General features: G+C 37.7%; 1 protein-coding gene across 1 annotated transcript in view; it reads right to left on the reverse strand.

Annotated features, from left to right (window-relative positions):
• The window catches only part of LOC121640207 (butyrophilin-like protein 2), a 104,006-nt gene that overhangs the window by 39,615 nt on the left and 50,110 nt on the right, over positions 1-14,281 (reverse strand). The gene's annotated exons all lie outside the window — the stretch shown is intronic.

The following is a 14,281-nucleotide window of genomic DNA, read 5'->3' on the forward strand; positions in this document are numbered from 1 at the left end:
ATACAATAAGAAAACCTTTATTAGTGGGAAAATTGCTTTGTTGTAACAGTACAGGTGCAGTAAGCAGAAGCATGCAGGTGAATTTAAAAAACGTAAACACCCACACAATAAATAATATGTACAGTATCTGGTCTGACTGGGTGACTATGTACAGTATATAAATAAGTACATAAATATGTAAGGCAAGGCAAGGCAGTTTATTTGTATAGCACATTTCATGTACAGTACAGTGGATTGGAATCCAAGCAGAACTGGTAACATTACACTTCTTCCAACTGTAATACTCCTAGTTAACTTGATGTTTAATTATAACTTTCTTTTGTAATGTCTTGCAGGTCAGCCTGCTATTGTTTTTGTTTATTAGATATTTCTCATTACTTTTAGATTTTTGGGCTTCTCTCCCCCCCTCCTGTATTCTAGAACTAACTGTGGTGCTGCCTCTGGAGGTTTAGTTAAAAAAATTTAATTAATTGTGAACCACTGCTGGGGATCTGGTTGGATGGATGGATCAGTCTGTCTTTGAAGCTGCTCTCCAGAGCAGACGGGGTGTCCTGCACGGGATGGGACTTGTGGTCCAACATGGATGGCAGTTTTGCCAGGCCCCCTTTGTCACCTACCTCCTACACTGAGTCCCGTGAACAGCCCAGGACAAAGCTGGATTTCCGGATGACTTCGTCCACCTTCTTTCTCACCTTGTGTGCTGCTGCTGCAGCAGACTACACCATACAGGGTGGCTGAAGCCACCACAGAGTCATAGAAGGTCCTCAGGAGTGTCCCCTTCACTCCTAAAGTCTGCATTTTCCTCAGAAGATAGACCTGCTCTAACCATTCCTCATCAGTGCGTCCATGTTGTGAGTCCAGGCCAGGTATTTATGAGAGTCCACCCTCTCAATGTCCATTCCCTGGACTATTAACAGTGAGAGGACAGCAGACCGGCATCTGCGAAAATCCACCACCATCTCCTTGGTTTTCCCTGCATTGATTAGGAGGTGGTTTCGCTGACAACAGTCTACAAAGTTCTCCGGTCCACTTTTAAATGTGGGTTAAAATAAATTTAGATGGGTATAAAATGAGATAACTGGTAGGTTTTGCCAGTGATGAGTGATGCTTATTATTTTGTATATTTCTCTTGGCAGTGTTACTACATTTCCATTGAACACTCTTCCATGATATATCATCCATCTACGAACTGTGTGCTTATGATGCGTTCTAGTTGTCCTCAGAATTACGAGGAACACAGACTATATTTACTTCCTTGCTCCCCAGCCAGCTCGCTCTGTGATTGGCTACATGCCATACCACGTCACCATGCACGAGTCTTCGGCGTTCTTTAGAAATCGGCACTGAAATATTAAACATGTTAAATGTTCCCAATTGTTGGCTACGACCCGTTTAAGAGCGGGTTATCGGGACAAATCGGCACATAACACACCACAGACCAAATGATGATTGGACAGGGAAATCTCACGATAATCGGGTGTTTGCCATCCGAGGTCTGGAAGAGGCAAAATCGGGATTAAAAACAGCCCAAAAATCGTTGTGTGACAGGAGGCACCCGGTGTGGTCTTCTGCTGCTGTAGCCCATCATTTTCCTCTGACCTCTGACATCAACCACACATTCTGGTCCAGACAACTGCGGCTCACTGGATATTTCTCTTCTTCACACCATTCTCTGGAAACCCTAGAGATGGTTGTGTGTGAAAAACCTAGTAAATAAGAAGTGCTAACAACAGCAACAGCCTATCCTGAACACAGGAAAACCTGGAAAATATATTTATACGCTAAAGGAGAAAATTACAAGCAAGGGGCAAGTGTTACAAGAACAGGAAGTAAAGAAATAATAATTACTTACAGATCAAGAGGCAGAGGGATGTGGTCACCATGCTGCTGTTTTGCTGTCTTCCCTTAAGTTAAAGCAGACAAACCACACCATCTAACACAGGAAATCACCACAAGCAGCCGAGTGTAACAAAAAAAAAGAAAAAAAAAAGTTTTAATACTTTTAATGAAATTAAAACTTTTAATAAACTCATGCTGCTTCTTATGTCAAACAACTACTTTATAGGTTTGATTAAAAACAAGTTCAGTCTTTTATTATCCAGATCTTTTTTTCAGTTTGTGCTGAAAACCACAGAATCAAACTCAGCATGAAGATGCCATTGTCTGACTTTAGAGACACAGGAAATGAAGCAACCACATACAGACACAATGACCTTGTTTTCACATGAAGGATGTGCATGGCTTGTCTCTGTATTCTCACCAAGTTCAGGTTGTTTAAAAGATTTCTGCATCCGCCAATAACATAGAGCTGAATGAATCATTGCTACGTCCACTCAATATGTTTTTTATAAACCTATTTTTCCTACAAAGTTAAAAAAAACCCTCAGACACTGTCACACTGACATCATATCAGCTGGTGTGGAACAGTTCTCGTACTAAGAGGCCGTACAGTAAAGGGGTATTTGTGAAGACATGACTTGAGCATGTACACAGACTTTTATTTATACCAAAATGTTTCCTTTCAATGTGACATCATTAGTTTTTGGTACTTTTTCACCAATACCAACACCAATATTGATATCGATAAATACTTCTTGCCCTTTAAAGTAAAATATAGATTGTACAGTGTGCATTGAGCTCTGTATTGTAAGGGCAGTATGAAACATATATAAAACTCAAGAATATAAATACTTTAAAGAAAAGCTTTTAAAAACAATAAGAAAATATACTAATGAGTAAATGAAACCAAAATGAGATAAACATAAATCTTTTTTTTTATTTTAAAATAGTTTTAATTAATTTAGGATTACTCACATTTATAAAAAAAATACAATATGTAAAAGTAATATAAATATAATATAACATAACACAAAATAACCTGAATTAAACCAGTTAAATATCAGAATAAAACATCACTAACAGCAGCATCATGCCATAAAGACATTTGATAGGCTGCCATGATAATGTGACACAGGAGGAATACACTGTAGCTTCACAGCTATTTTATTGTCTAAAACCCTCAAAAGTGAAAATAAATGTCATATTTTGTATCAGCAGAGTGAAATCTCTATATTTAAAATAAGTATTGTTTCCTATATTTTGAGCAGCTGATATTACAGCATCAACTCTAGAGCACTGATCCGCCCACCTTTTTAGTTTAGTGAAAAGTTAGTTTCACTTCCTGTTTTATTTTGTTAAGATATAATTTAATACAATAAGTGAAATGATCGTGGATCATTGGATCACTTTCAGGAAATAACTTTTGTATTTTATATTTATATATTTTGGTGTCGGCCTACTTAAAAGTATGAATGTGGCTTGAATGAACAGACTGGCCTGTGTTCCACTGCTTCCTGGTGTACTACTACAGGATGTCCCATCTCCTGCAGCTGTATTCAAATACAAAGTTGATCCATGCTGTCAATTAGGCTACTGCATTTGGTCATTTCTGTCATCCTACCACATAATTGCATTCTTCCAATAAATGGTATCTGACATTCTACCACTACCACCACTGCTATTATCACTAATAGGCAGCTCCAAGGCTGAATACTAATAGAGGTAATTATTATTATATTATTATAATGAATGTAAAACCACAGCTAAACCTACACATGCTGGCGAAAACAGAGTTTGTGTACCTGAAACATTCTAACAGCACCACTAAATTTATCGTTACAATACCTTTTTGACAGCTCAGGAAATTTTATTAAAGGATGCTTTAATAAATATAGTCAAGCCATTTATCATAGATAAACTTTGTTTATAAACATTCTTCATTGCCTGACCCCTGCTACTGTATGGTAAAAAATCATTACAAAAGCATACTTTTTCCAGATACTGGTGATTATACACTTACATCCATATACGTTATATGAAGTTACATTAGCTAGCCAAATGATTAGCAAGCTAACAAAGTAACAGTCGATAGTAGCTAGCAGCAATGAAATTTTATTCTGTAATAGAAAATACTATTTAACATTTGACAGCTTAATGAATAAGATGGTTTACCAATATAGTGGGCTTTCTTTTATTTTTTCTTTTCTCTGTTTGCCTCCTTGTGCACCAGAGGACACTAGGGGGCGCCCCCAGCACATTTGTCACCAAAGTGAACAAACTGCAACAAGTTGAGGGCCAGACTGGTTCAATGTTTGTCAAAACATTTTTTAAGGCAAGGCAGTTTATTTGTATAGCACATTTCATGTACTGGACAATTCAAAGTGCTTTACATAAAACAAAGGCATTACAGATATTTAGAAATAGTAAAAGGCATCAACATATAATCACAATAAAATAATAAATTACATTAAAATGATTAAAAGCAAGATAAGTGAAGTGTGCAGCTCTGTCAGGCTGCTAGAAAACGAGCGAGGTATGCACTCACGGCCATGACTGACACGCTAACGTGCTGGCAGTGCATTGTGGGACTTATTATAATGGTGCGTGCGTTCTAGCAGCAGGCCAGCTCTGATCATATATATATATATATATATATATATATATATATATATATAATCATGTGGGCCAAAAATAATTCAGTCATGAGCCGGATGTGGCCCGCAGGGCTTGAGTTTGACACATATGCCCTAGGCCATCGATTATAGTGATTGCTATAGGTCACCTATACTATACTTTTGGAGAAATTTACTGTCAAATCCTTATAGATTACAAAAAGAAGCATTTTCGTTTTATTTTGAAGTACAGTAAAATCATTTTCTTCCATATGCAGTCCACTAAACCTGTACTAATAGATATACTATACTATATATTCCTATACTATATACAGAAGTTATATTTTATCGTTATTTTATTTTTAGTTTAGTTTGTTTTATTCATGATTGTATATTTTATTCTAATTACACGAGGCTATTTTAGGACCCAGGAGAAACAACAGTTTGGGTGGGAAATGCTTTTATATTTTGTATATTTTTAATTCTTTATTATAATACATTTGGCAGTAAAATAATGGCTGTTGTACATGTGTTTCAAATGATATGTCACGGGCATATTTTGTAGCTGGGCTTATCTTTGTTTCTGTTGCCCTGAATTAACCCTGATGCCTTTTTATCCCTCAGCCACACATTGACAGGTTAGTACGGGCAGAGTTCGGCGGAGGCAACCATGAATGACAATTGTATCCATTGTCTTTCAACATTTAATATTTTTCATTTAGCATGTGGAGATTATGGTAGCTCATCGCCAAGGATATGTATATTTATCACTACCATTTATCGTAGTTTCAAAGTTACTGACATAGCAAAACAAAGACGTTGGGTTAAACATTTGCAAATACCTCAATTTAGTATAGCATGTTATTGTTGTAATGTTTTTCAAACAGAATTAAATCTGTGTTTTTTTTCTATCTTTATCTCATTCCTCTGATTTAGGTTATTGAGGGCCTCTTTCACCTTTCTGCAGTTTTACATCCTTAATCATTACACAGCAGGTGTAATACTGAGTAAAACGTACTGAGCTCAGTCTACACGGCCTCTCCAAGGTAAAGTGTGTTTTCATGCATTTTACCTCTACACACCTTGTATAAGAGAAAATATTTAGACAGTGAAATTTCTGACTACATGTATAGTTTGTGTTGAGTACTTTTTATTTTCTATGTTATGATGAAAATGATCCGCCATGATTTTAACTCTAAATTTTTTTTTTAATTTTGATTCGTGTGTTGGTGTAGGTGAGGGCGATGATGGAAGCCTTCCCTGCTTTACTGGTTATGACCTTTGAGACATCTGGAAAGAAGATGGCTGATGAGAGGAGAAGGCTTGGACTTTCCATACTCAATCAGGTTTCACAGTCACTGTTAATATTCTTTACATCTGGTAAACCAGATCACCAGAGTTGGTACAGATTCTAAAAAGCTAAAAAAGAACAGCAGTTTCTCGTCATGCTGTACAGATACCATCTATTGCAAGAAAGCAGTGTGGAGGAGATGAATGGAGATTAAACAGGCAGCGGTTTGAATATGTTTTATTGAAGAAAGAAGCCTATAGAGCAGTCATACTCATTGCACGGCTCGGGAGCCACATTCGGCTCGTCATGCTTTGATTGGCAGCTCCTCCAAAAATTCAACAAAACCTGTGTAGCTGAAGTGCTGCTGCAGAGATGGGTCACTAGTGGTTGTTGCTCTGAGTTTTGGGAAGTGGATGAGTTCTCTGTCAGGGATCCACAGAGCAGTTATTTTGTTTTGGAATGCTCTGATTACCTTCACCATGTCACTGGGAAGCTTGTCTCTCCCTTGGAGCTGCAAGTTGAGAGTGTTCAGGTGACAGGTGATGTCTGTAAGGAGGGCCAGCTGCACGATCCAATCTGGGTCTTTCTACTCTGGCTGGTGTTTCCCCTTGCTGTCCAAGAAAGTGCAAATTTCAGGAAGGAGGCTTAGAAATTGCTCCAGCACCTTTCCACGGGACAACCATCTTACTTCACTGTGCATCATTAAATCTCTGTACTATGTGTCATAGTCTTCAATTAACTGCCTGGAGAGGAGTTATTTCATGGATATTAGGGATGAAATTAGTGGTCCAGTTATTTGGGTGTGGGATCTGAATGCTCATGGTGAGTTGTGGGGGAGTAGGCTGACTGACGGGAATGGTCGAATGGTGCAGGATTAATGGATTTATATAACTTAGTTGTTTTAAATGATGGGTGGCCTACAAAGTTTGGGGTAGGTCAGATGTGCTCATCCTCCATTGATATTAGCCTCGTCGGAGCTTGCCTTGGTTGGGAGTTGGGATGTGCTGGAGCGTAGCACAATGGGAAGTGATCATGATTATCAGTGATTTAATTAACAGAGGGGGAACTTTTTGGAGTACAGGGGAGCTGTTTACAGGGAGCTGTGTACTATAGACAGTAATTTGGGTGTGGATCAATGGAATGAGTCCCTTGCTGCTGCCATATGGTTGGCTGCAGTTAGGGTTATTCCCAAGAAGAATGTCTGTAGAAGAAGTGTAATAGTTCCCTGGTGGAACGAGGATTGTAATGAGGCTGTCCGGGCTAGGAAAAGAGCTTTTAGGAAATTCAGGAAGTATCCTACGGACCACTGTATTACTGAATACAGGATATTGGGAGCTAAAGCTAGACGTATCATTAAAGAAGCAAAGAAGCTAGGGTGGAGGTCTTATTGTGAAAAACACCTGCTAGAGTTCTCTGGAATTTGGTACATAAAATGACTGGAAAACAAAAACAGATGTTAGTTCTTGTCCTTCAGTGTGAAACTGGACAAGCGGTGAGTAAACGAGATAAGGCCAGTGTGTTGGTGAGACAGTTTCAGAAGGTGCCTTGCTCTAGTAATTCAACTGTGGAAAGTAGGAGGAGAAAAGAGGAAATTGTGGCACAGAACCTGGTTAAGCAGGAATTCAGTGTGGATACCTCAGGTTTGATTGTTTTCATCTTTCTGGATGAACTAAAAAGAACAATAAGGCAGGGGAAAAATACCTCCCCAGGAACGGATAGGTTACGATGTCAGCTGTTCAAACAAGCAGGGCAAATCTTGTTGGTACAACTTTTGCAATGTGTAACACGGCGTGGACAGATGGCTGTCTACCAGTCAGACAGTCCTATGCCATCCAGTCAATCACCATTATGTTGTCCTCCATTCCGTTTTGTTTTCAACTAATTGTTTTTAACAATTTTAATGTTCTTAGTACAGTGTCCTTGGGTGTTTTGAAAGGTGCTTTTAAATAAAATGTATAATTTTTATTACCAAAAAAATGGAAGCATACCACTATTATCCCGATTGTTAAACTGGGGAAAAAGGCTAGCGATCCGGGTTCTTATAGGCCAATAGCCCTGACTTCAGTTATGTGTAAAATAATGGAGCACATGGTTACTCACAGGTTAGTTCAGCACTTGGAGAAGAGTGGGTATTTTGTGCCTTACCAAAGTGGATTTAGGGATTTAGGCAAGGTCGATCGACTATGGATGCTGTCTTGATGACATGCTATGGAGGGATGGGCTGTTGATTGTACTGTGTGATGCTGGGATTTGTGGGAGAATGTTTAATTGGATCAAGGACTTTTTGAGTAATAGGACAATACAAGTGAGGGTGGCAAAGGTACTCTCTGAGGAGGTAGAGGTTGAAAATGGTACCCCCCAAGGGAGTGTCATTTGCCCTGTTTTGTTTAATGTTCTGATAAATGGTATGTTCAGTGGTGTAGGGACAGGGTAACAAGTCTAAGTTCATGGTGTTTGGGCATAAGTTTGTTTGGGATGTAGGTTTGAAGATTTATGGTGTGGATCTTGAGAGAGTTAAGCAGATCAAATTTCTGGGGATGTGACTAGATGAGAGATTAACTTTTGGAGGCTCACATTGAGAAACTTTGTGTGAAGTGTGGAAGGATTATTAATGTCCTTCGATGTCTAACAGGGTCTGACTGGGGAGCTAGTGCTGAGGTACTGCTGATGATATACAGGGCCAGTATAAGATCTGTCTTAGATTATGGCTGTGCAGCTTATGGGTGGGCTGCTCCGTCTGTGTTAAAAAAAACTAGATGTAATTCAGTCAAAGGCTTTGAGAGTGTGCAGCGGAGCTTTTATTACCACACCAATTTCAGCGCTGGGAAGAACTGGAAGAACTCCCATTGAGCCTTAGAAGGTATCAGTTAGGTTTGCAGTATCTCATGAAAAGCAGAGGACGGGATGAGACCAATCCGGTTAAATCTCTGTGGAGTCAGCACTGGGAGTTCCTGGGTACTGCTAAGAAAGCCCATACAAACTTTTGAGAGCAGCTGAAGGGTGTTGCTAAGGAAGCAGGTGTTGGTGATCTGGATGTGTGTCCTCCGGTTTGCTGGTCCACTGTTCCATCATGGCTGGGACCAGTTCACGTTGTTGATTTGCATCTACTCCACAGCGACAGGAGAGTTACTTCAAGGGATGTGGTAGAACTGATTCAATCACAGCTGGAGCGATGCTGGAAGGGGCACTTACAGATTTTTACAGATGGATCGAAGGATCCAGTAAGTAATAGAATGGCTTTTAGATTTTTTATACCTGGAAAAGGGGATGGAAAGGGGGTTAGACTCCCTGATTGTATGTCTGAGTTTACAGTAGAGTTGATCACGCTTTTAAGGGCAGTGTGGTGGGTTGAGGAACTTCGACAGTGTCAATCTGTAGTGACAGTGTCAATCTGTGCAATTCAGGAACAAAACTTTAAGACCAGATCTGACATACTTTTGGAAATTTGCCAATCACTGTACAGAGTGAACTGAGCAGGGTGTGAGGTGGGGTTTCTGTGGGTACTGGCGCATGTGGGGATAACTAGGAATGAACGCGCTGATCGTTTGGTGAAAGAAGCACTGGGAGATGTAAGTGTAGGATTTTCTTTAAAATATGGGTCCTCAGAGTGTAAGTCACTTCTCACTAGGTTTCTGTGTGAGAAATGGCAAAGGTTGTGAGAGAAGGAAGGAAAAGGCAGAGCTTTTTTTGCAGTGCAGATGAAACCGAGGACCACTAAAAGCTGGGTTATTGACAAGCAGAGAGATTCAGTAGTCCTGACTAGGTTGAGACTTGGTCACTGTGGACTTAGGAGTGGGCTGGCCTTAATAGGTAAGCATCCAGATGGTAACTGTGTCTTTGGCTGTGCAGAAACAGTTAAACATGTTCTTATGGATTGCAAAAAGTATACCTGGCAAAAGGTGGAGAATGTTTAGAGAGCTGTGAGCACTTGGCATGACAGTTTTTAGTGTACAGTCATTGCTGCAACTGGATGGTTGGGATAAACTCAAAAAAGTGGTGGATTTTTTGCCTTGGACTACTATTTATAAGCGGATCTATGCTGTGGATGTGTCTGTATGTACTTGGATAGTTTTTTTTTTTTTTTTTTTTTTTTTGTGGCAGCTCTGACCAGTGGATGGCAGCAATATGCCATAGTCGCGTCTAGTCTGCCTAATCCAATGAAAAAGAAGAAGAATAATATTCTCTGTCAGACCTTGATGTTAGCACCTACAAGGACTTGCCCTCTCTCCCTTCCCGGCTCCATGGTTCCAGGATATTCTGTCTACTCCAAAGTACCGTAAGACTATTCCTCCTGGTTTCCGTGTTTAAATAAAGTCTGTTTAATCCATCTCCTGCCTCCAAGGGGTCCATACGTAACAGTAAATCTTTGAACATGTCCATATTTAATTATTTATAAATACAGATGTTAGATTTATATTAGGGTATTATTTTAGTATTAATATCATATAGATTATAATTGTAACAAAAATGTAAATAATAAATTTGTGTTTGAAATAGATAATTATAATTTAAAATGTGTGTATGTGTGATTATTGCAAAACCCAAGTAAATGTAAGTAAATTATAAAACACTAATGCTGGTACATGTGCTAATAATGCCATGATTTAAAAGGAAAAAAAAACATTTCAATGTTACATGTTTGATTTAGACAAAAATTACTCTTATCGCTTTACCATTAAAAATCTGGAAAACTACAAACTCAAAGTGTTTCATATTATTTGTGCAAGTAGCTGATAAATTAATAAGTCCAGAAAAACAAGTTTCATGGATGACTTATGGAAGAAAAATATTTTTTTTCCACTACAAAGTTAGTCAAAATTAGATGAAAATGCAAAGTATTACTATCTGTAAGGGAGTTTGGTAATGGATTACCGGAAAGCTACACATTAGAAGTGTTTCATAATAATATATTATCAGTATTAAGTCTAGCAGTACAGGTTTTGTGGACTATTTATTAAAGAAATGTTTTAATGTACATTAGAATTAGATGAAAATGCTTCTTTTGCTATCTGTAAGGATTTTAACACTGAATTACTCCAAAAGTTGACAGTAAAAGTACTTCACAGTGTTTATGCAAGTAGTCAATGAAGTATTGAGTACAGTAGTATAGGTTTTATAAACTACTTATGGAACTTATGGAAGCATTGTTGTCTAACTTCAAAGTTGGACAACAATGCTTCTTTTAGCTAGCTGTAAAGAACTTTGACAGTGAATTACTCCAAAACTGCAAAGTAAAAGTGTTTCATATTAGTTGTGTAAGATATTTGAACGCCTTGTTAGTTTTAAATATTTTAAATAATTTAAACATGGACCCTTGAACCAGTCAAAGAAGAATTTCTGTCACCACTTGGGACAGACAATAAACATCTGTCTGTCTGTCTGATATAAAAGATACTAAATCCAGCAGAACAGGTTTTGTAAACTATTTATTGAAGAAACTTTGCTCATTATCTAAATAGAAGGAATTTTGGCATTGAAATACTCAAAAACTACACAGTAAAAGTAGTTAATGGTATTTGTGCCAGTAATATATGAAGTACTAAGTCCAGTAACACATATTAGTGCAAACTGCAGAACCTTGTGCACAACCTGCAAATGTGTCACTGGCTAAAAATAAATAGTTCATTCCTCAAAAGCAAAAATTTATGTCAATGAAACTGTCAAAGCCATCACAATGAAAACTCTTATCACCACAAACTAGGTACTCAAATGACTTAGTTATATTTTCATTATGACAGTCTAATCTCTTAAGTGTTTTTAATTACAAAAAACGTGCTGAAAATGTCCAAGACAGCACTACACACTAGATGTACAGCCATTTGAAAACTATAGTAAAGTTACGCATTTCTGTTGTTAGTATAACTAAATACATGACACAGAATACCTTTTTCACATTTTCACTTCACACAGTGTTTGCCATCTTACTGTAATTTGTTCACAGCATCATGCAAAAAAGCTCTTCAGTCATTTATATACAACAAACTTACAGTAAAGTAAGTATTAACTTGGTAGAGTGGTGCACGACTGTAAACAATATACTAACAATACAAACATGTACAGTACATTATATGTAAATACAGTACATATTAACCTATGTTACTGAACATGCTAAATCACTCCTGTGCATCAAGACTTTCTTGTCTGTCTGGTCCAATATTTTCATCGCCGTCCCCATTAGATACCAAAACCAACTCTATTGAATTTAGTAAAAGCTAAAGGTCAGCTGAGAGAAATTATTCAATTTAGGAGACATTTTCAGAAAAAAAAATAGTTATAAAATTTGCTTGACAGATTTTGACAACCAGTTTAACAATTCTGTATGTAATGACTCAAGCAATGAAATGAGGACTATTAATTTCATATGGAATGACTATTCAGCGTTCACAAGTATAGTTAATTTTGACTGACATGACATTAACAAATGATAATGTTATAAAACAGCAGAAAGTTGTATGAAAGCAATTGATGCATGTCCAAAAGCATTTGCAGTTTGTTGGAACTGCTACTATGATGTGCACAAATGACTAAATGTTGTGGAGGTTGAACTAACTGTTGTGCAAATGTAAATAGTGATGAGAGAAATGCACCAAAGTGACTGAGAAAAACTGTAACATCAGTGTTAATGCGCCACTCACAGCAGAAAATTTAAACATTTTCATTTCACTAGTTTACTTTATGGTTCCTCAGAGTAAATTACACTTTAAGTTGCTTACATTATCATGTCTGCAGGTCACTAACTGCACTTGAAGGGAGCAAAGTTGAAACTCACATCCTCACTCAGAGGGACATGATGTGTTGAGGTGTGACCAGTTACAGCTGCTGGATTTTGGCAAACTGTGGTTTTATGGATGAAGAGACCTGCAGTGACGTTTGAAGGAAGGTTTAATGTGTTGATAAAACGCTGGAAGCTTCAGATGCAGCAGCACAGCGACACCTGCTAGTTTCCAGCACTTACAGCAGCTCTTCATCACTGATGCTGAAGCATTTCAACACCTTACCAAATTTCATCATTTTCAATGTAAAAGTTTTCATCCTAAAGTATAAAATACTTTAGTCCAGACACAGTTAATGTAAATGTATTCATTTAGATATAAAAACTGTTTAATTGCCATATTTTTCATTCCTGACGTGATTAAATCAAACTGACATGATGAATTATTAATATTCTTCATTTAACTGCAGTTCTGACGTAACATCTTCAGGTAGGAACTGCAGTAAAATTACTTTTTGATTTGCAATTTTATTAACCCTGTGAGGAAAATCCTAAATCCTCAAAACTTCATTTGTTCAAACCATCAATGAAGAGGCACATGTCCAAATGAAATTAGTTTCAGTGTCTTTATTAACCTGCTATTCAGAAAGAACATGAGCACATTAAGAAAGTGGTGCTACACACACATTTAAAAGAAACTGGAAAAGCAAACAGAAAAATTTAGGGAATATACAATTAATACTGTTTTTAGATCCTTGTACAATCAATCAATCTTGACAAGTGGGGGTGTCAGGATTGGGTATATCACACACACACACACACACACACACACACACATACACACACATATATATATATATATATATATATATATATATATATAGATATATATATATATATGGTGAGGTGATTGGGTAAACTAGAGCAGGGATCCTCAGTCCTGGTCCTGGAGGGCTGCTGACCTGCAGGTTTTAGAAGTTTCCTGCTACAACACACCTGATTCAAATAAATGGATAAAACCTCTGCACAAGTCTGAATCTGAATCAATTGTGTTGCAGAGGGAAACCATCTAAGTCTTGTAGGACGCCGGCCCTCCAGGACCAGGATTGAGGATCCCCACTGTAGGGGGTCCAGCTCTCACACGCTACATAACAGCCAAGACCAAGATCTTCATCACTTCATCTCATGGGGCATGAGGGTAATATAGGCGGGTAGTCCTTCAGTGCAGATGGGGACAGTTTACTGGGGACTGGAACAAGACTGGAGGTCTTCCACAGGAGTATAAAAGAGGTTCTGAGGAACTGGAAACAGCTGACTGGCACAGGTCTTTAGAAGTCTGGGACTGATGGTATCTGGACCAGCAGCTTTGGATTGGTTGAGTCTCTCCAGCTTTTACTATTTTTATCAGAGAATTTAGTTTTGTCACCGATTATTGCTAATCGAGGAAAGAAGGCGGGTGATAAAATATCTATCTAGGTTCTAAGTTCTTGTTCTCACCTATGAGCTGTTGGTAGAAACAAAAAGAACAAGATTTCTGAAATGAGTTTACCTGTCTCTTGCTTAGAGATGAGGTGAATAATAATAATAATAATAATAATAATAACTTTATTTGTATAGCACTTTTCGAAAAAAAAGTTACAAAGTGCTTCACAGCATTTAAGAACACATACACAAAGATAAAACAATAAAACATGAATTCAAAAGAGACAATAAAATTAATTAATAAAAACAAATTCACAATAGGAAAGCCATTCTATAAAAGTAAGTTTTTAATTTAGTTTTAAACGTGCTTACAGTGTTGGCTGCCCTGAGCTCCTCAGGCAGAGA

This window comes from Melanotaenia boesemani, chromosome 5, assembly GCF_017639745.1.
Source record: "Melanotaenia boesemani isolate fMelBoe1 chromosome 5, fMelBoe1.pri, whole genome shotgun sequence".
Taxonomy (NCBI): Eukaryota; Metazoa; Chordata; class Actinopteri; order Atheriniformes; family Melanotaeniidae; genus Melanotaenia; species Melanotaenia boesemani.